We start from the raw sequence: 27,094 nt of genomic DNA, 5'->3' as shown, positions 1-27,094 counted from the left end.
GGTAGTTTATTATGTAGCAATAGTTAACTGGTATGTGCCAAGCATTACCTAAAGTGTGTTACACACATTATTTAATATAATCCTTGCCACATGCTATGAGGTAGGTAGTATTAATATCTCCATTTTAGAGGTGAGAACCTGAGGCATAGAACAACAGAGGGAATTCATTGTTTAATGTACCTGAAATATTCCAAGGATATGATCCTACTGGATTCAGGTATGACTGCTCTAGATCTTTAGGCAATGTCACCAGGACTCTGCTTTAATTATTATCCATTTCTGGCTCCACTTTTCTCTTCACTGTATGGATTTATCCTCAAAGTCCCCTTCCCTGGGCTGGCTATCTGCTCATAATCCAGAGGAAAATAGCTCAGGTAAAAGTCTAGGGAGGCTCTGACTAGCTAGACCTAATCATGTGCCCAATTAAAGGACCAGGGGGCAGGTGAAACCTTAAGACTGGCAGTTCCATCAGAATCACCTGGTGGGGACGGGCTAGAGAGCAATAGTTCTGGGATGGAGAAATGAATACTGGGCGGACAGTAGCATTATGCCCTCTGCAATGATTCACAGATTCATTATGTGGATTCTAGGACCCCTGAGTGCTGACGTGATTGGAAATATTTGAACTATAACATCGAGTCTGTCTAGAACCTGGTGTACCCTCCAACACACAAAACCAAGGACTCCACTCTTCTAGTCCCCAGGCACCCTTCTCTTCTCCCATCTCTCCATGCCACCTTGTCACAGCTCCTCTCCCTGAATAATAAGAACACTCTCTGGCACTTTTTAGTTTTATAGATTTAGCTGATGTTTGAAGAACAGCATTTTCTCCACAGCTAAATTGGAAAGTGGATTATTTGCTTTACAAAAGGATTCTCGACTTTACAAAGGATTTCCCAGAAGAGGACTTTAAATAGCAACCTCCCCCTAGTGCATTTAAACTATAATTCCATTTGCAAGCTACTGCTTCTCAATACCTCAAATTTAGTTTACTTGAGGGGCTAGGCTAGGCAGGGACTTCTAAAAGTCCCTCCAACTCAAAAAGTACATGAGTCTGACCAACAGCTCATAGCAGAAAGACCAGGATAGTGGTACTTGTTGCTCTCACCTGTAAAAGGTGTGTAAGAATGTCACCTACCACAAAGTTATGTTGTGAGGACCAAATTAGTTAAGATAGATGACATGTCTAGCACATTGCTAGTACAAATCAAGTAGTCTGCCTGCAACTACTTTGACTAGCTTCCAACCCGTTTGGGCTTCCTAGCCAGAGGTGTCCATTCAAAATGTAAATTCTACCTTGTCACACCATTCCACTCAAAATCTCAATAGTTTTTCAATGCCACAATCAAAAACCTCATTCCTTGGAAGATTCAATGAGGGCCCAATGCCTAGCCTTCTCCTGGCTGCTAGAACCATTACTCACCATTCTCATTCCCATCTTTACACAAAATCTGATATTTTCTCCAAATTACAAGAAAATGAAATTTCTTCTCCTCTTCTTCTACCTCCTCCTGTGAGCCTCAGCTCCATTTCTGTGCTGTCCTTTGCAATGAAACTTCTTGAAAGATTTGTCCATGTTCATGGTCTTTAGTTGTTCCCTCCCCACTCCCTACTTGATCTCCACTTGGATATAAAATGCAAATCTTATCGGCATGTCCAGCAACGAACTCCTAGTCCCCTCCTTCTCTATCTTGCTCTCCCTGGACTTTTTCTCACATAAGTTGACGCAAATCCAAACTCTGGAAATCTTGCAGAAGTGTCTGTCTATCCATACCCACCATCCATATCCATCAGTTAACCCTATTGCCTCACCTTCAGAGTACAAGTGAAGAATGACCACTTCTCACTAACTGCACTGCCTTCCACTGGCCTATGCCATAGCTGTCTATTGTTGGAATTACTGCAATAGCCTCCTCATTACCTTGGCTTCCACCCTTGGCTCCCAAACCTTTATTTCCAGTAGAGTAGGAAGATAAATCCTGTTTAAACAGCAAGTCAGATCATGTCCTGATTGCTGAAAACCCTTCAGTAGCCATTTCACTCCGAGCAAAAGCCAAAGCCCAACAAAGACCAGAAGGCCCTCTGTAATCTAACCACCACCCAGATCTTTTTAGCTTATTTCCTACTAACTCCCCACCTGGTCCACTCTGCTCCAACCATGCCAGCCTGCAACCTTTCCTGAACATGACAAGCACACTCCCATCTTTTAACCTGGCTGTCCTCTCTACCTGAAACACTTTTTCTTTTTTTTTTTTTTTTTTTTTTTTTTTTTTATTTTTATTTTTTTTATTTTTTAATATATGAAATTTACTGTCAAATTGGTTTCCATACAACACCCAGTGCTCATCCCAAAAGGTGCCCTCCTCAATACCCATCACCCACCCTGCCCTCCCTCCCACCCCCCATCAACCCTCAGTTTGTTCTCAGTTTTTAACAGTCTCTTATGCTTTGGCTCTCTCCCACTCTAACCTCTTTTTTTTTTTTTTTTCCCTTCCCCTCCCCCATGGGTTTCTGTTACGTTTCTCAGGATCCACATAAGAGTGAAACCATATGGTATCTGTCTTTCTCTGTATGGCTTATTTCACTTAGCATCACACTCTCCAGTTCCATCCACGTTGCTACAAAAGGCCATATTTCATTCTTTCTCATTGCCACGTAGTATTCCATTGTGTATATAAACCACAATTTCTTGGGGCGCCTGGGTGGCGCAGTCGGTTGAGCGTCCGACTTCAGCCAGGTCACGATCTCGCGGTCCGTGAGTTCGAGCCCCGCGTCGGGCTCCGGGCCGACGGCTCGGAGCCTGGAGCCTGTTTCCGATTCTGTGTCTCCCTCTCTCTCTGCCCCTCCCCCGTTCATGCTCTGTCTCTGTCTGTCCCAAAAATAAATAAAAAACGTTGAAAAAAAAAAATTAAAAAAAAAAAAAAAAAAACCACAATTTCTTTATCCATTCATCAGTTGATGGACATTTAGGTTCTTTCCATAATTTAGCTATTGTTGAGAGTGCTGCTATAAACATTGGGGTACAAGTGCCCCTATGCATCAGTACTCCTGTATCCCTTAGGTAAATTCCTAGCAGTGCTATTGCTGAGTCATAGGGTAGGTCTATTTTTAATTTTCTGAGGAACCTCCACACTGCTTTCCAGAGCGGCTGCACCAATTTGCATTCCCACCAACAGTGCAAGAGGGTTCCGTTTCTCCACATCCTCTCCAGCATCTATAGTCTCCTGATTTGTTCATTTTGGCCACTCTGACAGGCGTGAGGTGATATCTGAGTGTGGTTTTGATTTGTATTTCCCTGATAAGGAGCGACGTTGAACATCTTTTCATGGGCCTGTTGGCCATCCGGATGTCTTCTTTAGAGAAGTGTCTATTCATGTTTTCTGCCCATTTCTTCACTGGGTTATTTGTTTTTCGGGTGTGGAGTTTGGTGAGCTCTTTATAGATTTGGGATACTAGCCCTTTGTCTGATATGTCATTTGCAAATATCTTTTCCCATTCCGTTGGTTGCCTTTTAGTTTTGCTGGTTGTTTCCTTTGTTGTGCAGAAGCTTTTTATCTTCATAAGGTCCCAGTAATTCATTTTTGCTTTTAATTCCCTTGCCTTTGGGGATGTGTTGAGTAAGAGATTGCTACGACTAATGTCAGAGAGGTCTTTTCCTGCTTTCTCCTCTAGGGTTTTGATGGTTTCCTGTCTCACATTCAGGTCCTTTACCCATTTTGAGTTTATTTTTGTGAATGGTGTGAGAAAGTGGTCTAGTTTCAACATTCTGCATGTTGCTGTCCAGTTCTCCCAGCACCATTTGTTAAAGAGACTGACTTTTTTCCACTGGATGTTCTTTCCTGCTTTGTCAAAAATGAGTTGGCCATACGTTTGTGGGTCTAGTTCTGGGGTTTCTATTCTATTCCATTGGTCTATGTGTCTCTTTTTCTGCCAATACCATGCTGTCTTGATGATGACAGCTTTTTAGTAGAGGCTAAAGTCTGGGATTGTGATGCCTCCTGCTTTGGTCTTCTTCTTCAAAATTACTTTGGCTATTCGGGGCCTTTTGTGGTTCCATATGAATTTTAGGATGGCTTGTTCTAGTTTCGAGAAGAATGCTGGTGCAATTTTGATTGGGATTGCATTGAATGTGTACATAGCTTTGGGTAGTATTGACATTTTGACAATATTTATTCTTCCAATCCATGAGCAGGGAATGTCTTTCCATTTCTTTATATCTTCTTCAATTACCTTCATAAACTTTCCATAGTTTTCAGCATACAGATCTTCTATATCTTTGGTTAGATTTATTCCTAGGTATTTTATGCTTCTTGGTGCAATTGTGAATGGGATCAGTTTCTTTATTTGTCTTTCTGTTGCTTCATTGTTAGTGTATAATAATGCAACTGATTTCTGTACATTGATTTTGTATCCTGCAACTTTGCTGAATTCATGTATCAGTTCTAGCAGACTTTTGGTGGAGTCTATTGGATTTTCCATGTATAATATCATGTCATCTGCAAAAAGCAAAAGCTTGACTTCATCTTTGCCAATTTTGATGCCTTTGATTTCCTTTTGTTGTCTGATTGCTGATGCTAGAACTTCCAACACTATGTTAAACAACAGTGGTGAGAGTGGGCATCCCTATCGTGTTGCTGATCTCAGGGAAAAAGCTCTCAGTTTTCCCCCATTGAGGATGATGTTAGCTGTGGGCTTTTCATAAATGGCTTTTATGATGTGTAAGTATGTTCCTTCTATCCCGACTTTCTCAAGGGTTTTTATTAAGAAAGGGTGCTGGATTTTGTCAAAGGCGTTTTCTGCATCGATTGACAGGATCATATGGTTCTTCTCTTTTTTTTTGTTAATGTGATGTATCACGTTGATTGATTTGCGAATGTTGAACCAGCCCTGCATCCCAGGAATGAATCCTGCTTGATCATGGTGAATAATTCTTTTTATAAGCTGTTGAATTTGATTTGCTAGTATCTTATTGAGAATTTTTGCATCCATATTCATCAGGGATATTGGCCTATAGTTCTCTTTTTTTACTGGGTCTCTGTCTGCTTTAGGAATCAAAGTAATACTGGCTTCATAGAATGAGTCTGGAAGTTTTCCTTCCCTTTCTATTTCTTGGAATAGCTTGAGAAGGATAGGTAATATCTCTGCTTTAAACGTCTGGTAGAACTCCCCTGGGAAGCCATCTGGTCCTGGACTCTTATTTTTTGGGAGATTTTTGATAACCGATTCAATTTCTTCGCTGGTTATGGGTCTGTTCAAGCTTTCTATTTCCTCCTGATTGAGTTTTGGAAGAGTGTGGGTGTTTAGGAATTTGTCCATTTCTTCCAGGTTGTCCAATTTGTTGGCATATAATTTTTCATAGTATTCCCTGATAATTGTTTGTATCTCTGAGGGATTGGTTGTAATAATCCCATTTTCATTCATGATTTTATCTGTTTGGGTCATCTCCCTTTTCTTTTTGAGAAGCCTGGCTAGAGGTTTGTCAATTTTGTTTATTTTTTCCAAAAACCAACTCTTGGTTTCATTGATCTGCTCTACAGTTTTTTTAGATTCTATATTGTTTATTTCTGCTCTGACCTTTATTATTTCTCTTCTTCCGCTGGATTTAGGCTGCCTTTGCTGTTCTGCTTCTATTTCCTTTAGGTGTGCTGTTAGATTTTGTATTTGGGATTTTTCTTGTTTCTTGAGATAGGCCTGGATTGCGATGTATTTTCCTCTCAGGACTGCCTTCGCTGCGTCCCAAAGCGTTTGGATTGTTGTATTTTCATTTTCGTTTGTTTCCACATATTTTTTAATTTCTTCTCTAATTGCCTGGTTGACCCACTCATTCTTTAGTAAGGTGTTCTTTAACCTCCATGCTTTTGGAGGTTTTCCAGACTTTTTCCTGTGGTTGATTTCAAGCTTCATAGCATTGTGGTCTGAAAGTATGTATGGTATAATTTCAATTCTTGTAAACTTATGAAGGGCTGTTTTGTGACCCAGTATATGATCTATCTTGGAGAATGTTCCATGTGCACTTGAGAAGAAAGTATATTCTGTTGCTTTGGGATGCAGAGTTCTAAATATATCTGTCAAGTCCATCTGATCCAATGTATCATTCAGGGCCCTTGTTTCTTTATTCACCGTGTGTCTAGATGATCTATCCATTTCTGTAAGTGGAGTGTTAAAGTCCCCTGCAATGACCACATTCTTATCAATAAGGTTGCTTATGTTTGTGAGTAATTGTTTTATAAATTTGGGGGCTCTGGTATTCGGCGCATAGACATTTATAATTGTTAGCTCTTCCTGATGGATAGACCCTTTAATTATTATATAATGCCCTTCTTCATCTCTTGTTACAGCCTTTAATTTAAAGTCTAGTTTGTCTGATATAAGTATGGCTACTCCAGCTTTCTTTTGGCTTCCAGTGGCATGATAAATAGTTCTCTATCCCCTCACTCTCAATCTGAAGGTGTCCTCAGGTCTAAAATGAGTCTCTTGTAGACAGCAAATAGATGGGTCTTGTTTTTTTATCCATTCTGATACCCTATGTCTTTTGGTTGGCGCATTTAATCCATTTACATTCAGTGTTATTATAGAAAGATACGGGTTTAGAGTCATTGTGATGTCTGTATGTTTTATGCTGGTAGTGATGTCTCTGGTACTTTGTCTCACAGGATCCCCCTTAGGATCTCTTGTTGGGCTGGTTTAGTGGTGACAAATTCCTTCAGTTTTTGTTTGTTTGGGAAGACCTTTATCTCTCCTTCTATTCTAAATGACACACTTGCTGGATAAAGGATTCTCGGCTGCATATTTTTTCTGTTTAGCACACTGAAGATATCGTGCCAATCCTTTCTGGCCTGCCAAGTTTCAAAAGAGAGATCAGTCACGAGTCTTATAGGTCTCCCTTTATATGTGAGGGCACGTTTATCCCTTGCTGCTTTCAGAATTTTCTCTTTATCCTTGTATTTTGCCAGTTTCACTATGATATGTCGTGCAGAAGATCGATTCAAGTTACGTCTGAAGGGAGTTCTCTGTGCCTCTTGGATTTCAATGCCTTTTTCCTTCCCCAGTACAGGGAAGTTCTCAGCTATTATTTCTTCAAGTACCCCTTCAGCACCTTTCCCTCTCTCTTCCTCCTCTGGGATACCAATTATGCGTATATTATTTCTTTTTAGTGTATCATTTAGTTCTCTAATTTTCCCCTCATATCCTGGGTTTTTTTTTTATCTCTCTTTCTCTCAGCTTCCTCTTTTTCCATAACTTTATCTTCTAGTTCACCTATTCTCTCCTCTGCCTCTTCAATCCGAGCTGTCGTGGTTTCCATTTTGTTTTGCATTTCGTTTAAAGTGCTTTTCAGCTCCTCGTGACTGTTCCTTAGTCCCTTGATCTCTGTAGCAAGAGATTCTCTGCTGTCCTCTATACTGTTTTCAAGCCCAGCGATTAATTTTATGACTATTATTCTAAATTCATGTTCTGTTATATTATTTAAATCCTTTTTGATCAGTTCATTGGCTGTTGTTATTTCCTGGAGATTCTTCTGAGGGGAATTCTTACTTTGGTCATTTTGGATAGTCCCTGGAGTGTTGAGGACCTGCAGGGCACTTCCCCTGTGCTGTGGTGTATAATTGGAGTTGGTGGGCAGGGCCGCAGTCCAACCTGATGTCTGCCCCCAGCCCACCGCTGGGGCCACAGTCAGACTGGTGTGTGCCTTCTCTTCCCCTCTGCTAGGGGCGGGATTCACTGTGGGGTGGCGTGGCCCATCTGGGCTACTTGCACACTGCCAGGCTTGTGGTGCTGGGGATATGGCGTATTAGCTGGGGTGGATAGGCAAGGTGCACGGGGGCAGGAGGGGCAGGCTTAGCTCGCTTCTCCTTAGGTGATCCACTTCAGGAGGGGCCCTGTGGCAGCGGGAGGGAGTCAGATCTGCTGCCTGCCAGAGGTTTGGCTCCGCAGAAGCACAGAGTTGGGTGTTTGTGCGGAGTGAGCAAGTTCCCTGGCACGAACTGGTTCCCTTTGGGATTTTGGCTGGGGGATGGGCGGGGGAGATGGCGCTGGCGAGCGCCTTTGTTCCCCACCAAGTTGAGCTCTGTCTTCCGGGGACTCAGCAACTCTCCCTCCCTTTGTCCTCCAGCCTTCCTGCTTTCAGAGCAGAGCTGTTAACTTATGACCTCCCAGAGGCTAAGTCTCGCTTGCTGTCAGAACACACTCTGTCTGGCCCCTCCACTTTTGCCAGCCAGACTCGGGGGCTCTGCTTGGCTGGCAGGCTGCCCCTCCGCCCCGGCTCCCTCCCACCAGTCCATGGAGTGCGCACCGCCTCACCGCCCTTCCTACCCTCTTCCGTGGGCCTCTCATCTGCGCTTGGCTCCGGAGACTCCGTTCTACTAATCCTCTGGCGGTTTTCTGGGTTATTTAGGTAGGTGTAGGTGGAATCTAAGTGATCAGCAGGATGCGCAGTGAGCCCAGCGTCCTCCTACGCCGCCATCTTCCAACCTCCTCCCATAGCACTTTTGAGACATCTAACTTATATTTGCTTTGTGACTACCCAAGCTCTCTCAGGACAGGGAAAATTCTGTTTTTATTTATCATCTTTATCACTAATACCTAAGAGTCTTTGCATATAGTAAGTGTTCAATAAGTATTTTTTAAATAAATGAATAGCAGATGGTTATTCATATTATAAGAAGTTAATATTCCTTTACTCATCAATGGCCCCAAGCACATACACAATTAGCATGATTAAAATCAACCTTCTTGGGGCGCCTGGGTGGCTCAGTCGGTTAAGTGGCCGACTTCGGCTCAGGTCATGATCTCGCAGTCCGTGAGTTCGAGCCCCGCGTCGGGCTCTGTGCTGACAGCTCAGAGCCTGGAGCCTGTTTCAGATTCTGTGTCTCCCTCTCTCTGACCCTCCCCTGTTCATGCTCTGTCTCTCTCTGTGTCAAAAATAAATAAATGTTAAAAAAAATAAATAAAATAAAAAAAAATAAAATCAACCTTCTTTATGAGCACATGGGTGGCTCAGTCAGTTAAGCATCTAATCCTTGATTTTGGCTCAGGTCATGATCTCATGGTACCTGGGATCAAGCCCTCCACTGGGCTCTGCACTGACAGCATAAAGCCTGCTTTGGATTCTCTCTCTCTCTACCTCTCTCTTTGCCCCATTCCTGCTGTTGCATGCTCGCTCTCTCTCTCTCTCTCTCTCTCTCTCAAAATAAATAAACTTTTTAAAAAATCATTAAAATTTTTTTTAATGTTTACTTATTTATTTTGAGAGAGGGAGAGAGACAGAGAATCCCAAGAAGGCTCCCCACTGTCAGAAGAGAGCCCAGAGCAGGGCTCAAATTCACAAACCATGATATCATGACATGAGCTGAAACCAAGAGTTGGACACTAAACCAACTTACTCCTCCCTAGGCACCCCTAAAATTTTTCAAAATTTTATTTCCTTTATTTCCAGTAGAGGAAACAGTTAATTGTCCCCCAAATAGGCCAGTGGTAACCTGCAGGGCTCCTGTAGATACTTTGCCTTCTACCCTATGTAGCTAAAGGACTGTACCCAAGTGATCTGAGTGCCTTCTATTAGAACTTTACCTCAGTATTAGTTGGTTTCATCTGAAACAGGCCTTTTCATTTCCATCTTAAAAGCATGCAAATATTTTTGTTTTATGAATAAAAAATTGAAATTTGCCTGGGGAACCTGGGTGGTTCAGTCAGTTAAGCCTCTGACTCTTGATTTTGGCTCAGATCATGATCTCATCTATGTTGGGCTCTGTGCTGACAGCCTGGAGCCTGCCTGGGAATCTCTCTCTCCCTCTTTCTGCCTCTCCTCCACAAACACTGTGTTCACGTGCTCTCTTACTCTCTCTCAAAATAAATAAACTTAAAAAAAACAAATAGAAATTTGCAGATTAGACTCCAAAAATATCCATTCTTAATATTTTCACTTTAAAGTGTTTTCTTTTTAAATTTATTTTATGACAGATTAATTCAAAATTCATCATTGTAAGAGAGATGAGCATAATTGCCCAAAAAAGAAAAAGATGGTGGCACATCTCTGATCTTCTGATAACTGTGTAAATACTGATATTCTACATGCATGGAATTATGACTAACTGAATTAGGGCTGATATCGTATACCCTGGATTTGTTGGGTTGTGTTAGTAATTTAACACAGAAAATTACTGATATAATCCTCTGGTTAGTAAAATTAAATAGAGCTTCTTTCTTGATACACTATAGCCTTTTTAATCTGGGACTTGAGAAGGCTCAGAATGAAGAGACATGGGTTAACTGCTTACGTATTCCTAGTTTTCTCCTCAGAACATTTACATAGTATGTCCCTGTTGGGATGTTCAAGATTGACTGCTGAGCACTAAATAGTCTGGGCCCAGCCACAGGAATAGATTAGTACACAGAAGCCTGATGGAATTTTCCTCTGAAGAAGGGCTCTACCTCTCCTTCTCACCCCACTCTGAAAAGACACTGTAACTCTTGTGGGGTCTGAGGCCTTGGTAAATAAAGCAGTGGCAAAGATGGTGGGTTAGGCATCTTATATTTGCCAAGGACTCTTGAGAGAAAAAAGGAAACATTTTAACAATTTTACTACCAAATATTTCAAGCATATAAAAATGTATACAAATAGGGGCGCCTGGGTGGCGCAGTCGGTTGAGCGTCCGACTTCAGCCAGGTCACGATCTCGCGGTCTGTGAGTTCGAGCCCCGCGTCAGGCTCTGGGCTGATGGCTCGGAGCCTGGAGCCTGCTTCTGATTCTGTGTCTCCCTCTCTCTCTGCCCCTCCCCCGTTCATGCTCTGTCTCTCTCTGTCCCAAAAATAAATAAAAAACGTTGAAAAAAAAAATTTAAAAAAAAAATGTATACAAATAATAAAACTAACACTCTTACGTCCACTATCAAACTTTGCCAAATCTTAATATTTTATCTTGTATCAGATCTAGTAGAAATAAAAGGGAACATCAGAGATGTGATTGATGTTCTCTAAGGACCCCACCTGTACCACACATTCACCTGTCTTCTTTCCAAGACATATTTACTCTCCAGAGTCTAAAGTTTACATTGACGTGTGTTTTTTATTGTTATCTATACATTTTTGTGTGTTTTAAAATATATTCTCTAAGCAAGTTGTACATACACACATACACACACACACACACACACACACACACATGCACCTTGGCTCACTATTCTATTTTTTAGATGTATCCATATTAAAACTTGAATAAATCGCATTCCATGTCATCTACTTTAAACCAGTGAATTGCATTTCAGCATTTAAACTCATAAGTGATGGGGCACCTGAGTGGCTCAGTCAATTAAGCGTCTGACTTCAGCTCATGATCTCACAGTTTGTGGTTTCAAGCCCTGCATCAGGCTCTGTGCTGACAGCTCATAGCTGGAGACTGCTCCAGATTCTGTGTCTCCCTCTCTCTCTACTCCTCCCCTGTTCATTCTCTCTCTCTCTCTCTCTCTCTCTCTCTCTCTCTGTCTGTCTGTCTCTCTCTCTCTCTCTCTCAAAAAAAAATAATAAATTAACATTAAATTCCTAACAGATCAACTCATTCTCATGGTGGTATATGTTCATGTTGTTTCTTTTTCTTGGTATGGCAGGGGTACTGGTGGCAGGAGTGAGAGAAGAATAAAGAGCTACTTTTTCTTCCTGGTGATTCCAATATGTACCCTGCAAGAGAGTCTGTGTGGTTAAAAGATGTCTGTGATGATTAACCTTACATGTCAAGTTGTCTGAACCATGATATCCAAATTTTTGGTTAAATGTTATTCCAGAAGTTTCTGTGAGGATGTTTTATGGATAAGATAAACATTTAAATTGATGGAATGTGAGTAAAGCAAATTGCCGTCCATAATGTAGGTGGACTTCAATCAATCAGTTCAAGGAGAAGAAAAAGCTAAGAGAAAAAAGACTGAGGTCCCCTGAGCAAGAAGGAATTCTTCCAACAGACTGCTTTGTCCAATGAAATGCAACTCTTCCCTGAGTCCCCAGCCTCCCAAGCCATCTGGTAGATTGTGGATTCACGGAGTCTTCAGAAGCACATGAGCCAATTCCTTAAAATCAATCAATCAATCAATCTGCATGTGTGTTTGTGTGTGCACATACATATATGAATGTACATACACACACATCCTGTTCCTTCTATTTTTATGGAAAACCCTGACATAAGGTCAAAATATAAATTTCATTTGTTTTCATTTGTGGCTGTCTGGTCTTTGGAGATCCAGAAACTTGGGAATGGAGCAAAAGCAATGGACACATTCGTTGTGTACGCTTTTCTAGTTGTTGTGTATGCTTTTGTTTCACCTAAACTTATACTTTCAGTCCTGGGCTGTGAGTTATTTTCTCTACTCTCTGTGCTTTATCAGAAGATGTAAGATAAGGGGCACCTGGGTGGCTCAGTCGGTTAAGTGTCCGACTTCAGCTCAGATCATAGTCTCACGGTCCTAGAGTTTGAACCCCGCATCGGGCTCTGTGCTGATAGCTCAGAGCCTGGAGCTTTCTTCCCATTCTCTGTCTCCTCCTCTGTCTGCCTCTCCCACACTCATGCTCTGTCTCTCAAAAATGAATAAACATTAAAAAAAGAATTAAAAAAAGAAGACACATGATTAATCTCATAGGCACTCAACTATTGTTTATTAAATTATTAGCTGAATAAATGTGCGTGGTAATTTCAGAGAGCCAAATAGGGATAATAGTAATAAAGGGACCACTTAACCAACAAATCCATCAATACAAATACACCTGTGTGGCATGGTCATATATTTAGCACTATACAGGAAAGTGTTGGGTAATAGGGTCCAGAGAGACTTGGAAAAATAATTGCAATGGTGACATTTAAGGTAAAAACATAAAAGCACTCAAAAAATGCCGGTACAAAAGGAGCATGTGATAAAAACAAATATAAAAAGAATCATAAGATAGTAGTGATAGAAATAAATATGAGAATAAGTATGAGAAGAATGAGAGGTAGCATGATAGAATGATAAAAAGAATGCCGAATTTGGGAACTGAAGGTCTGCATTCAAATCGTAACACTGCCACCCTGTGTTCCATATAACCCTTGGCCAGACAATTAACTCTCTAGCCTTGTTTGCCTTTTTTACAGAATGACTTTCAATTGTCTCTCACTGTGTTCACCCTCTAGATTTCCCATGTGTTGAGTGGTGAATAAGTCAGTTATATGAACATCAAGTACTAATTTATTGATTTCCCTCTACCTGAACATCAAGTACTAATTTATTGATTTCCCTCTACCCTCTGTTTGTCAATCACAAAAACTACTCTGTTAATGAAGTAAAGCAGCATTCAGTACTCAAGGTGCTATGTTTAAAATTTTTTTTACATTTATTTATTTTTGATAGATGGAGAGAGAGAGAGCACAAATGGGGAAGGGGCAAAGAGAGAAGGAGACACAGAATCAGAAGCAGGCTCCAGGCTCCGAGCTGTCAGCACAAAGCCCAACGCAGGGCTCGAACTCACAAACCATGAGATCATGACCTGAGCTGAAGTCAGACACTTAACCGACTGAGCCACCCAGGTACCCCCCCCCCAATGGTGCTATGTTTAAAAGAAACTACTGAACTCTGTCAAAATCCAGTGACATTACCAAGTACAGGATGAACCACTCTGCTACTTCTTGGATGACTTCACATTTTACATACTGTTCTTGACACTTCAGAATCTTGTGACAGATCAGATCATGGAACATGGGTCATGTAAATGCCTTCAAGTTGCTCAAATCAGCAACCCCATAACAAGATAGGCAGTCAGATGAAATTATCAGAAGCACAGATGGCACTCAATCGGGCTTAGTGTGGGAGAATTCCTTCTCAAAACATGTGGGGATTGAGTTCTCCTTTATGCTACCCCTTTGTGGAAATGCTTTATGTTTAATCAACCTCTCTTTGCCCACATGCCTGAGAAATGCAATTCCCTTTTCAATGGGGAAAATTGGCCCCTGACTGATTTCCATTATATTTATATATCGTTTGCCTTCCTGGGCATGCATCGGCTGGGTCTCTGCAGTGACAAACTGATGGATGGGGCTCTATGGAGTGGAGAGGAGATGCAACTCCATAGGACAGAGTTCCTCCTTTCCATCTATCTGCTCTGAAGGTATACCATCTCCCAGCTGGAAGCCACAGAAACACAACACAAAGATCCTGAGACTCGGAAAAGTGCTTTGAAAAAGAGAACTGAGAAATATAAAGTACAGTTAAAAGTGTCAGGGTATTCGGTTACAGTCCTGGCTCCACTGATAGCTAAATAGGTGACCTTGGATAAATCACATAAACTCATTAATAAAATGGAAATCTTTCTACCTCATTTCTCTTGGGAAATAACCAAAAAGTGAAAACTTATATTAGGAATGCAAGGTTTTTTGGGGGTTTTTTTTGATAAATATGATCATATATAGTCTACTAGGGATAAAAATCTCAAGGTGCTTCCTGTGGTACCCTCATTGGCCCTGAGCAGTAGAGCTTTGTGGTTACATGTAAGGAAGGGATTTGGAAGTCACCTGCAGGATTTAAATCTCACCTCCAACTCTGGCCATAGGTGTGACCTCACATAAGTTCCTCAAACTGAATTATCAACCTTTTTTTTTCCTTATCTACAAAATAATTAGCTCACAGAGTTATTGTCACGTTAGTTCACGTATGACAAAATTAACATAACTGAGTTGATTCTAGTTCTGGAAATTATTCTGGACATGCTGGTGTTATTTGGTATAGTATTTGTGTAAAAGGCTGAAAAGAAGCCAACGTAGAGGATGCTAACACAAATCGTAGAGAAGGCAAAGTTTCTTTCTATGTCTAGTGCCAGCAGGCACCCCCAGACCCTCGTTCCTCCTTCCTGCTATCCCTTTAGTGAGCTCAATGGGATTTTAAAGCAGCTCTTCCTCCACACTGCCCAATAGAAGAATGAAATACAGATATAAGATGCTGTCCTCCAAAATGTACATTTTGTGGGGCCAAGCACAGGACACAAAGAAAATCTAGAGGAAAATTCTAGAGTGTACACACAAATGCTCAAGACATAGGATGTCAGAGATGAAGAAGTAAGGGAATCATCCTAGTGGGATACAAGCCACCATGGCTGTATCACAAAATCACAAAATCACAGTGAGTTCTTTTGTATTCACGAAATCACAATGAAGTTCTTTGAGTGTCTATTGTGAAAACATTGTCCAACATACTTTATTGTCTATAATCTCATTCAGTCCTCATAAATCTCCTTCAGAGTAAATATTAGCATTCCCCCTTTAGAAAGGAGGAAAGGCTCACAGTGATGTCTCCTGGATGAAGTCACACAGAAGTTATGAAAAAGAGTGAGTCTGTGATAGGTTTTTGCAGCTCTGCCTTACCTTCCCAGAATTTTAAAAGTTCATTTGGCTGGTCACATAAAATAACTCACCCCTAAGTGTCCAGGGCGGTCTTCTGGATTCTGGACCTTGTGCTGTTATTTTCTTGCTTTCATTGGCCCACTGGAAGCTTCAGTTCCCAAAATCTCCAGATAAGGAGTGGTTCCAAAGGTTCCCTGAGCCTAAAAGGGAGAAGGAAATAATAGGTAGATGAAATCATAATTGCACAAATAAAAAATAATGGCAGAATAGACCACTAAAAATAGGAACTAATATTTCCTGGAAAAAGAGGGCAACAAAGTTTAAGACTTTATCTTGAGAAAATAAAACTAAAATGTATTAAAGGGAGTTAATTTTACATTTAATAAAAATATAAATTATACTGCAATTATTTGACAATTATTAAAATTAACAAAGAACATTTGAGATCATTTTCCAAAGGAATTACGTAACTGCATGCCCATGATACCCTCCAATGTAAAGGGAATCATTCTTGCAAAAAAAACCACTGAGAGTTCATCAATTTTCCCAAAGGCTTCCCTGTATCCTTTGATATTCAAATCATCAAATTATTCTCCTTTGAAGCCTATCGTGTCATCCTCCTTGTCAATTTTTCTCTTCTTCAATTATTAACTGGTCTAACTCTGTCAGATCCTCATTTGTCAATTATTTTGCATGTGATTAGAGAAATTCTTCATCATCCCTTCATCTTTGCAAAATCCTGCAGCTTCTTCCAAGATGTGCAGTTTCCTTCTGCAGTCAAATTGGAATATACATGTGCTATGTTGTCAGATGTCTGAGAGAACCCAGCAAAGGTACCAATGCTGTGGATGTAGAGAGCAGTATGTTAAGTGAAGAGAGATATTCTCATGGACACTAACTGTAATGAGGGGACAGTTTATTAGTCCATGCCCTCATTCACTGATGCCTTTCATCCCACTCTCCTACATAGCTGTAACTCTAGGGGTGATGGTAAATAATATTATGGTAAAAAGCTTCTCTGTATTAGGAAGAATAATAACTCCTAAGTCCTGGGGAGCTCTTCACAGACAGCAAGCTACTTTCACATCCATCACCAGTGTATCCTAACACTATCCTTTAAAGAGAGGTGAAGTATTTTTATATACAATTTCACAGATGAGGAAACTGAGACTCAGCAAGGTGTACATTTTTAAAGAATTTCTTCCTAACCTACTCTCCATCTTCAAAGTATTAACTTTTGTTTACTATTTTCTTGCTTGGCATTGAGTACTGTGCTAAGTATTTTACATGTTGCACCCCATTTATTCCTGATAACTGTCTGAGTGAATGATTACAATTAGGCATTATTAACTTAATTTTGTAAAAACAAAACTGAGGATAATTAAAGTTAAGGAACTTGTTGTGTTAAGTCACTTATTGCTACAACAATCCTGTATAAGAAATGACCCCAAAATCTCAAAGGCTTCCAACAACCATCATTTATTTCTTACTCAAAGAATCAGCTGGAGGGCTGAGTTGACTCTGGTTCAGGTAGTAAGTTGGGTTCAGATCTGTTCCATGTGGGTCATTTATGACCCATGCTGAAGTTGCAGTAGCTATCTGGGGCAAGACCTCCTCATGACATGTCAGCAGTGCATGAGGCTATGTTCATGTCATATTCCTGAACCTGTCACTGTCCAAAATGAGTCACTGAATAAAACCAACTCAATGGAAAAAGGGCGTAGAATCTGTCTACACTGCTGGGAAGCACTGAAGAGTCACATGACTAAGAGTATGGGTGGATAACCTACTATAGGTGTGGGCAGGCAAAGAGGGTAACAGTTACGTATTTTGTATTTCTGACAACAGCCATATCTTACCACTGGCCCAAGTCTCCCCACCAAGTTCTGACTCCAGAGCCCATGCTGTTAATCACCTCCAGGTACTTTGCAGGAACTGCACCCAATGCACAAAAGTGAGTCCTTGTGGTCATGTTGATACTATATCACCACTTCCTCCTGATCAAAGTTGTTTGTCACCTTCTAGCTGAACCCTCTTGATCCTCCTCTGTATAGATAGCCCCGTGTAGCTCAGGAGCTAACCCAGAACTGGATGATTACTCTCTGTATTTCGAGGACAGCAGCTAAGAAGAAAAGATTTCCTCCTGGGCTGCACTGACCTTAATAGTATATTGAAACAGCAATTCTCAGTTCACAAAGCATTTTCATAGTTCTTATCTCAATGGGCCCTTCTCCCTTAAATTTCAGGTGATAGACATTATCATAGCCATTTTAAAGATTTAGAAGCTGAGGCTTAGCAAGACAAAAGGCTCTGCAAATACATAGTTCATGAGCTCCCTGGTCTGGAAATGACATGAAACCTTCTGTTTAATGTACTTCTATCATCTGGGCAGGCCACTTACTGAGGCTCCTGCAGATGACTTCACTTAATTTTCACAGCAGTGAAATGGGCCAGATGTTCTTATCTGTTTCTGTACACAAGAAGTTAGAACTGTCCCAGGTCATAAGCGAGGGAAGTGGCAAAACCACAGTCCAGTCCAGCTGTGTCACTGCACTGCCTCTTCCTTTAAACTCTACATGCTATTTTGTTTCTTCTTTCATTCTTGTCCCACCTCTCCACTAGGCAATCAGCTGCCAAAAGCCAGATGGTCTCTTGCCTCAAACCCTTGTGATGTAGCCAAACCATGGTCTGGACCCAGGATTTGTCTTTGACTCCATACCTGAACATTTTCGTTCTTCTTTTCTCAGTCTCCTGTATGTTACTCTGTCTAGTTCCATCTGGATCAATTGCTTTCTGACCCTCAGGCCTACAGGCTAGATCTTGATGCCTATTACCTCTCATCCTGCCACACAGAACTTCTCTTCTTAATGTCCTATTTTAAGACATTTCTACATTTACACCTCTATCAGTTTGGACTGGAATGTCTTCAAGTTCAACTTTTGGACAAAAAGGTTTTCAACATGTTTACAAGAATAAACCTATCCTTGATGTTTTTGTCCACAATATGTCTCATATATCTAAAATGTTCTTTTTATTTAAATTTACATATAATAAAACCTTTTTATGTATAGTTCCATGGCATTTAACACATGAATAAGTTTGTGTTACTATCATAACTGATGCACAGAACCATTCTGCCACTTCAAAATTCCCTTCTGTTTTCCCTTTGTAGTTACACCCTTCTTCACTCCTAACAATTGATATCCACTGATTAGTTCCTCACTGCTATAATTTTGTGTTTTCAAGAATGTCATATAATATGTAACCTTTTGAGCCTGGCTTCTCTCACTCACGATAATGCCTTTGAGATGCATCCAGAATGCTGTATGCATAAATAGGCCATTCCTTCTTATTGCTGAGTAACATTTCATTGTATGGATGTGCCCTGGTTTGTTTTTACATTTCCCTGTTGAAGGACATTTGGAAAGTTTCCAGTTTGGACTGATTATGAATAGAGTTGTCATAAACATTCACATATAGATGTTTGTATGAACAGAAGTTTTCATTACTCTAGGATAAGCATCCAGGAGCAGACTGCTAGGTCATATGATAAATGTATTCTTAACTTTATAAGAAAGTGCCATACAGTTTTCCAGAGTTAGAGGTAGTTTTCATACCTACCTCTATGCAGTTTTATTACAGGCAGACTTTTGTTTGTTAGTTTGTTTTGTTTTGTTTTGTTTTAGAGAGAGTGCAAACAAGGGAGAGGGCAGAGGGAGAGAGAGAAAGAATTTTAAGCAGGCTCCATACTCAGCACAGAGTTCAATGTGGGGCTTGATGCCATGGCCCTGGGATCATGACCTGAGCCAAAAATCAAAAGTGGGACTCTCAACTGACTGAGCCACCCAGGTGCCCCTCACAGATTCTGTTACAGTGCTTACTCCTCCAGATTTACTCTTGGCTCTTCTCCATCTTTCTCCATGCTCAGAAGACTAGTATCCATAGCTACACCAAGTAACTCCCTTATTTTTTGCTTCCCATTGGGTTTGGCTTGTGGGAGGCACTGTTAACATGGCAGAAGGCAGGAATAGAAGGATGTCAGGATTTGCTTGCCTGATACCTCCCTTCTGGTTGTCACAGTTGTTGTAGCTCTCTAACATAGCCATTGTTTCTTCCAGGCCACACACTTTGATTCCCTTGCCTCCATGGGCCTATTCTTGGTCACCAGGGGTCAATGCACTGTCTCTGATCATTGTATATTCTTTTTATATTCATATGTTTATATTCTTTTTATATTTATATTAATCTTTGCAAAGTCACTATAAAATAGGAAGATAGCTGAGAAAACAGAGGCACAAGGATAAATTGCCTGAGGTCACATAGGTGGTAATTAACAAAGCCAAGATGAAAATCCAAGTCTTTTGACCCTTAAGCCCATGTTCTTCCCAATAAACTGACTGCATCTTATTTGTGTCAATTCTCTTATCATATATCCCTAGAGATAATGCACCACACATGCTGGGAACATTAAAATAAACTAGCAAAGTCTTGAATTTATGGTCCACATCTTCTCAGCATGTTGACTACATCAATATAGCTTCTCTTCTTCCTATTTATCTGATTTTCTTTCTTATTTTTTTCTTTTTTTTAAGCGAAAGACAATGGGGGAGGGCCAGAGAGAGAGAGAGAAAGAGAGAGAGAATCCCAAGTAAACTATGCACTGTTAGCACAGAGCCCAACGTGGGGCTTGAACACATGAACTGTGAGATCATGACCTGAGCAAAAGTCAGACGCTTAACTGAGTCACCCAGGCACCCCTGATTTTGTTTCTTTATTCCTAATACCCATGGTATCTTTTGTATCAATTCTAAGCTTAATAAAAAAATGATCAAAATTCCTGAATAAAACATGGGAAGGCTAAATAAAATATTTTTGTTCTTAAGTGAATATTGTCTAATGCTAATATGCCCTATATTCATTATTTCAATGAATAATTGAATAGATTAATAATTTCTTTTAAACTTTAAATATTTTAACATAAACATCTACTGGAATAATCATGAAATTGAAAGGAACCATTCTTTTTAACAAAATAACCAATGCCTATGGGTGTCTGGCCTTACTACCCTTAGGGAGAACATGAATATAGACACAATGCACAGCTCTATATGCACATTCATCTATTCATTCCTTTGCAAATTACTGACTTCATTTAAGTCATTTACCCAACGTCTTTCTACTAGTAAATAGAGGAGCTACTTCTCTTGATTTTCACATGAGCAGTCTATTTACTATGAGAGAGTAATTTAAACTGGGATCTGTAGAACCCCAGGGGTCCCTACATGCACTCTTAAGGATGTGCTAGGTGCTCTTTAGGGTAACCAACCACCCCAATTTTTCCAAGAGTGAGGGTTTTTCCCAACATGTGGGACTTTCAGCACTAAAACTTGGAATATTCTGGGCAAACTAATGAAATGGTCATTCTAACTGGACAGAATGTGTTTGAATTCAATTACAGGAAGGTCACCCAGATGATTCAGTATATGTGTGTATATACACACATATACATACATATATATAGATATATACACACATTTGTACATATATACATATATATTAATATTACTATTGGAATTATGCAAACAAAATTATTTGTAGCTTTAATCCTCTTCCCTACCGCATTTCCTTTCCCTTATCCCCAACTCCAGAGGAGCCAGAAGCAGAAGACTGAGTTGGGGGTAAAGTGGAGAAAGGAGAGCAAAGAACAGCCTGCATTTCCTTCGCCATTGCTGGTCAGTGGAATGCAAAGAAAACCTAAACTTGAATGAGCAGATCAGCTCTGAATTTGATGACAGACTGGACTCTTGAGTTCTCCGTCTCTGAAAATGATATTGGTAATTATCTCAAAGTGACCAGAAAACTAATGGAATCTGCTTAACGCAGCAGGTGGGAAAAGAGAAAGGAATTCAACAGACATTTGAAGGCAGAACTGGGCATAAAACAAGGCCCTTTCTTGGCTGTTCCCTACCAAAGCCAGCCTGCTTTAAAAAGTAGTTATGGGGGGGCGCCTGGGTGGCTCAGTCGGTTAAGCGTCCGACTTCAGCTCAGGTCACGATCTCGCGGTCCGTGAGTTCGAGCCCCGCGTCGGGCTCTGGGCTGATGGCTCGGAGCCTGGAGCCTGCTTCCGATTCTGTGTCTCCCTCTCTCTCTGCCCCTCCCCCATTCTGCTCTGTCTCTCTCTGTCTCAAAAATAAATAAACGTTAAAAAAAAAAAAAAAGTAGTTATGGGAATGCAGGTTATCTCTTTGCATATTGATTTCAATTCTTCTGGGTGAATTCCCAGAAGTAGAATTGCTGGATTATATGGTAGTTCTAGTTTTAATTTTTTGCAAAATCCCTATACTATTTTCTATAGCAGCTGCATCATTCCCACCAACAATGATTGTGTTCCAATTTCCCCACATCCTCACCAACATTTATCTTTATTTTTAAATAATAGCTACCCTAACAGATATGAAGTTTGCTTTTGATTTGCACTTCCTGGATGATTAGTGACACTGAACATCTTTTCCTATATCTGTTGGCCATTTTTATGCCTCTTTTTGCAGAAATGTCTATTCAATCTGATTATTTGGATATTTTTGCTATTGAATTATAGGAGTTCCTTACACATTTTGGATATTAGCCTCTTATCAAATATATGGTTTGCAGCATTATTCATAATATCCAAGATACCTGAACAACATAAATGTTGATCAATGGATGAATTTAAAAAAAAAAGAAAATGTGGTATATACATATGATGGAATACTATTCAGCCTTTAACAAGAAAGAAATCCAGGGGTGCCTGGGTGACTCAGTCAGTTAAGCATCTGACTCTTGGTTTTGGCTCAGGTCATGATCTCATGGGTTTGTGGGATTGAGCCCCACGTCAGGCTCTGCACTGACAGTGCGAAACTTGCTTGGGATTCTGTCTCTTTCTCTCTCTCTCTCTCCCTCCCTCCCTCCCTCTACTCCCCCCACCTTGTTCTCTCTCTCTCTCAAAATAAATAAACATTTCAGCAACAAAAGGAGAGAAATCCTTCCATATGTGACAACATGAATGAACCTGGAGGATATTATGCTAAGTGAATATGTCAGTCACAGAAAGAAAAATACTTCATGATGTCACATGTGGAATAGAAAACAGTCAAACTCATAGAAATAGAAAGTAGAATGGTGGTTGTCAGGGGCTGGGAGAAGAAAGGAATGGGCACTTGCTGTTTGACAGTTATAAAGTTTCAGTTATATAAGATAAATAAGTTTTATAAATGCTGTTTGACAGTTATAAAGTTTCAGTAATATAAGATAAATAACTTTTATAAATATTTATACAACCATGGTGCCATTTTTAACAATAGTGTAGTATACACTTTAAAGCTTATTAAGAGGATAGGACTCATTTCAAGTGTACTTACCACAATTCTAAAAAAAAAAAAAAAAAAGGTAAGGCAGTTGTGAAAGAATCAAAGGCCCCAGTGAATGACTTATATGTGGAAAAGGAGAGGCAGGGATCAGGGTTCTCAGTCTACCTATGGGAGAAACTGGAGTAACAATGATACTTCCATGTATTATTAAGGCCAAGGACGTGGAGATGGAAGGTTTAAGTTCTAGTAATATTGTATCACTTCCTGGCTGTGAGACATTGGGAAAGTCATGAACTATTTGAAGCCTCACTTCTGCATCTGTGACATGGGAATGGTAATATCCACTGCATATGGTTCTGGTGATGGGAAAATATGTATGCACAAGTGCTTTGTAAATATAAAGCACTATGGAGACATGAAATATGATCATTGGCAACAGAAAGAAAATCAAGAGAAAGAGTCTCAATAAGGCATAGACAGCTGGTTTTCTATGAGGTCATTCTCAAAGGAAAAACCACAGAGGAGTGGATGAATCCTTAGATAGTAGAAAACAAGACCAGAAATCAAGGTCAGGGTTGTTGATTTATGGCTTTCTCAGGTGACAGACAGCCACAGTCAAGTATTTTGTACCACACCCTTCCCTCACTCCCTTGTTCAATTTCAACTCATCCTTCTGATTTCATTCATCTTAATGAGCACTTCCTCAGGGAAGCTTTCTCTGAACACCCTTCCCACCTGTCAGAAAAAGTCCACCCCAACATAGTTGAAATGTCACATTTACTTTTTCAATTACTTGATTGATGCACCTCTCCACCCAACGCCTAGATAGCAAGCACCAAGGAGGAAGGAACCAGAACCATGGAGGTTTACCTTTATATCCTTATCACTAAACAGATTGACTGGTGTGGAATAAATGTATACTGAAAACCTTAATGAATAAATGAATAATACATTCTGCCCTATCTGTTCTTCCTGATCTGCCTAATAAGACTACATACCATCTATCCTTGAATTCTGAAACTTTATTATATCTAGCCTTTCATTGGAGTTTAAGTTAATGTTGTGCCTCTCCAAATTGACTCTCTGCTCTGTAAAGACAGATGTTGGTTTGTCTCTATTTGTTCACCCCACATTGCCCAGGATGTGGATGAACTCATAGGTGGTACTCAGTAAGAACACAGTGCCTCTTAGTCAGCTCATGAATCCACTTTCTCCACCACCCTTGCCAACTGCACCCAGGGGAGTGCTCAATTCAGAAATGGATGCCAATTGGATCTCTAATTAAAGTAAATTATTCAGATTCTGACAAGGCCTCCACACGCATAATGGATCTATAGAGTCCTTTGTCCAAACGGTCTCAAACTGCACCTCAGAGTCCCTGGTTTCACTGCAGAATTTCACAAGCTGAGCAGACAGAGAAGCTTGGTGGGAGCCAAAGGGGAGATTTTAAGTTTCCTCATCTTTTCTCTAGGCCAAGAAGCTCTCCTCTCTGTTCGATACATGGGGGGTTCAGGTTAAGATTTTAGTGGCCAAAAACAACTGCTCTAATACAATGCTAGCATTTTACTTAAGGGGAATTACCCAGATAATGGAGGGAATTGGTGGCTGAAAACTGACAGCAGAACGCCACACATGAGAAAACTACAGTGATAATCTCTTCCGAATGGAGTATTTTTCAAGTTTCTATGTAATCTGAGCCTCAATTTCTATGAAGGTAACAGTCCCCAGAGCCCTCTCTGTATCGCATATTCTATGATCTGGCTGATTTGGCATTGTTAATAATAACATTGAGAGAGGAGAATTTAATAGTCATCCATAGAGACTTGCTGAGCATGTCAGTGTGTGAGCCCATGCAAGTGAATTCCCTTATGGGTGTGGGCTTAGGTATGTCTTCCCTAAAAGAAATCATCCTGTCATTAATCTGTGTACAGCCACACTTGTCAACAGTAATCACAGCAACATCAGTAACCGGCAGAACACAGAATAGATATTTTGGGGGAAATGGACACATCTAAGACATTCCAAAAACAGAATGATCTCTAGCATTTGTACTTGTTAATCTAAGTATGCAGGGTCTATTTTCATTGACAATGCTTTTTTTTTTCATTTATTCTTTCTGACTTCCTCAATGAATATAAGTTTATAATACTATTTTCCATTTTATAATCTTACGGGCTGAATCACTGAAAACATACAATTAAACCAGCAAAAAGAAGGGAGCTATTTTAGGCACTATAAGACAGGGAATATTGAAAATGTCCCAGGACAATAGACACTTTTTCTCTTGAGAAGCACTGCCATTAATCTAACCAAGAAAAGAAATTTTCCGGGTCTAAATGATCATAATGAAAAGAAACATACACACACACACACACACACACACACACACAGCAACAGATCACTGCAAAAGAAATTCAAAAATAATGGGAGAAAGTTGGTTAGCAAAAGCATGAGTCTTAGTGTTTATTTAAAGGAAAAAAATATTAAAAAAACTACCTCTCACAAATCATTCTCAACCTCTTTTGTTCTCAATACTTTATGTACTTAAAATCTATTGAAGACTCCACAGCATGTGTTTATGAGAGTTGTATCTTTCAATATTTACCATGCTTAAAATTAAAATTGAAAAATATAGAGAACATTTATTAATCTATCTTAAATAACAATAAACTAATTACATTCATAACATATTTCTATGAAAAATGAAAAAAAAAAAGGCTTTCACCACTGAAAAGCTGTGAAGCTCAGGTTGGCAACTATACATTTTTCTGAAATTCGAAATAGTGGCATGGACCCTCAAATTTGCCATTGGCAACTAGTGATGGCAGCTGTTTTTCTTGAAATGGCAAGCTCAGTTCATTCATTTTAGAGAAAATGTCTGCCAAATGCCAAATACCAATAGCATGTCAGTTAGTTGGCCTTTCAAGTAAAAATGCTGTTCAATGAAAAAAGCAGATAGTTCTACTCACAGCTCAAACAACTGCTGGCCACGTTTCCTCAAGATAACCATTATATCATACTTGGCTTGCAACAGAAATATTTCATGTGTGCTTATTATTTCTTCACACAGAATAATTAATTAAATTAATAATGTTGCTGCCTCATCAAGGACAGTCCTAAGTGAAACTAGCATTTTTTTAATATGAAATTTATTGTCAAATTGGTTTCCATATAACACCCAGTGCTCATCCCAACAGGTGCCCTCCTCAATGCCCATCACCCACTTTCCCCTCCCTCTCATTCCCCATCAACCCTCAGTTTATTCTCAGTCTTTAAGAGTCCTTATGGTTTGCCTCCCTACCTCTCTAACTTTTTTCCCCTTCCTTTCCCCCATGGTCTTCTGTCAAGTTTCTCAGGATCTACCTAAGAGTGAAAACATATGGTATCTTCAATGAGAAAGCATGAAATATGGCCTTTTGTAGCATTTTTTTAATACTGTAAATACATGGTTTGAAGAATACGAAGACTCCTCATATGATTTAATCCTACTGCCTTGGTTTGTACTAAAGCAGCATTATTTTTGAATTGGCAGTATCAGTGGAAAAAACATATTGCATCTTGGCATTATTATGAAAATAGTTTGAACTTTCAGACTCCATGAAAGGGTCTTGGGGACCTCCAGGGGACTACAGGGATGACCAACTGTCTTAAATTCTTCTTCTCTTTCTTTCCTCCCTGTGCTTGTAAACAAAGCCAGTGGAAGCCTGGAGACAAACACTGATAGGCAACCACAGGTAAGTATACCATGACTCCTGTCCCCAGAGAACCCAGGCTCCTTGAAAGCTCCATCTCCTAATGATACACTCTCTTTCTTCCCCCACATGGACCCCTGTCATTTGCAACAAAAAAAGTCCCTAATCAAGCAGAGTATTCAAAAGGCCCAAACCTGACCTTTCAGGTTTGATTCCATTCCATGGATTTTCCATAGCGTACTTAATATTATTTATATCTATAATATAGTAGCATTGATTAATTGATCAGTATGTAAACATTCATTCTCATTCTTTTTCTTACATTCTGAAACATGTTATGAGTAAATTTATTAGATTAAATTATATGAAATTTCCATTTTTGAGTGTGTCAAAAATGGTTGAATAAAATCAATTTCATATAGTTCAACCTAATAACCAAAGTATTATTTTCTATTATTAGAAGGGAAAAAAACAAAATACATCAGCTGAAAGAAAATGGACTGTCTCCAAGTGATGGGCAATTGTCCATCCAAGGAGGGACATTTACTCCAATAAGAAGGAAATTCAGTGAGGTAAAGATTCCCTGACTTAAAATGTGTTTAAGTTGAAACAAACAAGGCAATTTTGGACCCTGCTGGTTTCGCTCAAATATTGAACACATCTGTTTTGTGTTTCCATGACCCTATATTGTTGAGGAAGATAGATCTCCC

General features: G+C 39.9%; 1 long non-coding RNA gene across 1 annotated transcript in view; it reads right to left on the bottom strand.

The window, feature by feature from the left end:
* Positions 1-27,094, bottom strand: part of LOC131509861 (uncharacterized) — a 518,637-nt gene that overhangs the window by 464,537 nt on the left and 27,006 nt on the right. Inside the window, exon 3 of the long non-coding RNA XR_009260730.1 lies at positions 15,418-15,546. This is a non-coding gene — a long non-coding RNA (uncharacterized LOC131509861). The remainder of the gene's footprint in view (positions 1-15,417; positions 15,547-27,094) is intronic.

This window comes from Neofelis nebulosa, chromosome 4 (assembly GCF_028018385.1).
Source record: "Neofelis nebulosa isolate mNeoNeb1 chromosome 4, mNeoNeb1.pri, whole genome shotgun sequence".
Taxonomy (NCBI): domain Eukaryota; kingdom Metazoa; phylum Chordata; class Mammalia; order Carnivora; family Felidae; genus Neofelis; species Neofelis nebulosa.
Note: the sequence above shows the minus strand (reverse complement) of the source record. Positions and strands in the feature narration are given on the sequence as shown.